Source organism: Brassica napus, unplaced genomic scaffold, assembly GCF_020379485.1.
Source record: "Brassica napus cultivar Da-Ae unplaced genomic scaffold, Da-Ae ScsIHWf_1437;HRSCAF=2027, whole genome shotgun sequence".
Classification (NCBI taxonomy): Eukaryota; Viridiplantae; Streptophyta; class Magnoliopsida; order Brassicales; family Brassicaceae; genus Brassica; species Brassica napus.
Genome location: NW_026014849.1, coordinates 52,501 through 55,000, shown reverse-complemented (window position 1 = coordinate 55,000; position 2,500 = coordinate 52,501). Strand labels below are relative to the sequence as shown.

At 44.3% G+C, this 2,500-nt stretch overlaps 1 pseudogene; it reads left to right on the top strand.

The window, feature by feature from the left end:
* The window catches only part of LOC125597368, a 9,866-nt pseudogene that overhangs the window by 3,602 nt on the left and 3,764 nt on the right, over positions 1–2,500 (top strand).

The following is a 2,500-nucleotide window of genomic DNA, read 5'->3' as shown; positions in this document are numbered from 1 at the left end:
ACACAATACTTAGAGACAAAAGGTACTTTATAAATCTCATAATGCAAAGTGCAAAGGTACACACCATTGCGGGTGAGGCTAGCCTGATTGAAGGTCACGGCCAAGCCTATGTGATGATGCCTAAGGGCACTCACCTAGAGATCAAAACCGCCTTGTATTCCCCAAGCTCTAGAAGAAGCTTATTGAGCTTCAAGGATATAAGGTTAAACGGTTTTCACCTTGAAACATGGGAAGAAGGAAACAAAGAATTCCTTAACATAACCTTGATCACCAAAGGCAATAAAAAGATCCTAGAGACAATGCCCGCAATGACCACTGGTCTGTACTATGCAAGGATCAGTATGATCGAGGCAAATGCCTCCGAACTATTCACTTTATGGCATAACCGGCTTGGCCATCCCGGAACAGGAATGATGCGAAAACTGATGATGAATTCACAAGGGCACACATTCAAAGGAGTTATCCCACGAAATCTCACATGTGCAGCATGTGCACAAGGGAAACTCATAATCAGGCCATCACCAGCTAAGGTTCACAAAGAAACCTTAAACTTTCTGGAAAGGATTCAAGGAGACATATGTGGACCAATACACCCACCTTGTGGGACGTTTAGATACTTCATGGTCCTCATTGATGCATCGACCAGATGGTCACATGTCTGCCTACTATCCACTAGGAACCTAGCCTTTGCACGGCTGCTTGCCCAAATGATAAGGCTGAGAGCACACTTTCCAGATTTCCCTCTTAAGACTATACGTCTAGACAATGCTGGTGAATTCACGTCCCAAGCGTTTAATGAATACTGTATGTCCATGGGGGTAAGAGTAGAGCACTCCCTGGCACATGTCCATACACAGAACGGCTTGGCCGAATCATTCATTAAACGGATCCAGCTGATAGCCCGGCCACTGCTTATGAAGTCTCAACTTCCGGTATCAGCATGGGGACATGCGGTTTTACATGCAACGGAACTGATTCGCATCAGGCCATCTAGTGAACATATATATTCACCATCCCAACTACTCACGGGTCAAGAGCCAGACGTGTCCCACATCAAGACATTCGGATGTGCCGTCTACGTTCCAATTGCTCCACCACAGAGAACTAAGATGGGACCACAAAGGAGGATGGGAATATACGTAGGATATGACTCCCCAAGTATCATAAAGTATCTTGAGCCAACAACCGGTGATTTGTTTAAGGCCAGATACGAAGACTCACAGTTTGATGAGTCCAAATATCCGTCCTTAGGGGGAGATAACAGCCGGTTGATTTCAAAAGATTTAGAATGGTTTAGACCATCAATATCTTGGCAAGATCCTCGGACTAGAGAGTGTGATCTAGAAGTCCAAAAGATTATACATCTACAAGAGCTAGCTAACAAGTTGCCAGATACATTTGCTGACCCAAATAGAGTAACAATGTCACACAACCCGGCTTGTAATGCACCCATAAGATTGAACGTCCAAGATGGACAATGTCAAGTGGCTACAGAGTCTAAGCAACGTTTAAAACGTGGTAGACCAATTGGTTCCAAAGACAAACAGCCTCGGAAGTCCAAGAGAGGTGCTGGATCCGAGAGCATCAAAGAAACCGTCCAGGACATGATGGACCGGTCGAGCCGACCAGGACGGTCGAGCCATGCGTACCGGCCACACCCGATGATCCGGCCGTTCCTCAAAGTGAGGTCCGGGACGCTGGGCTTCACGGGACAGAAGAGCCGGACAACCAAGAGATCTCTATAGACCATGTAATGTCTGGAAAACAATGGAACAGAAAAGATATCAACGTTGATGATTTATTTGCATACAAGGTAGCACTTGAGATCATGGATAAAGATGAGGATCTAGAACCCACGTCCATACAAGAATGCATGCTAAGATCAGATTGGATCAAATGGAAAGAAGCTATTAACGTGGAGTTACAATCATTGAGAAAGAGAGGCGTTTTTGGCCCTATAACATTGACACCAAGAGATGTCAAACCAGTGGGATACAAATGGGTCTTTGTAAGGAAGAGAAACGAGAAAGGAGAAGTAGTGAGATACAAAGCACGGCTTGTAGCACAAGGATTCTCCCAAAGACCTGGAATAGATTATGAGGAGACTTACTCCCCTGTGGTGGATGCAACTACACTGAGATATCTAATCAGTCTGGCAGTGAAAGAAAACATTGACTTACGCCTAATGGATGTAGTAACTGCATACCTATACGGACCACTGGATAATGAGATACATATGAAAGTTCCAGAGGGTATTGAGCTCAAAGACAAGAAAGGTTCTCGAGAACAACATTGCATAAAGTTGAACAAAGCCTTATATGGTTTAAAGCAATCAGGTCGAATGTGGTACAATAGATTATCCGAGTACCTAGTGAAAGAGGGTTATAAGAATGATCCAATAAGTCCATGTATATTCATAAAGAAGTTTGACAGCAAGGGCTACGTGATCATGTCTGTCTATGTGGACGACCTGAATATTATAGGAACCTCTGGAGAGATT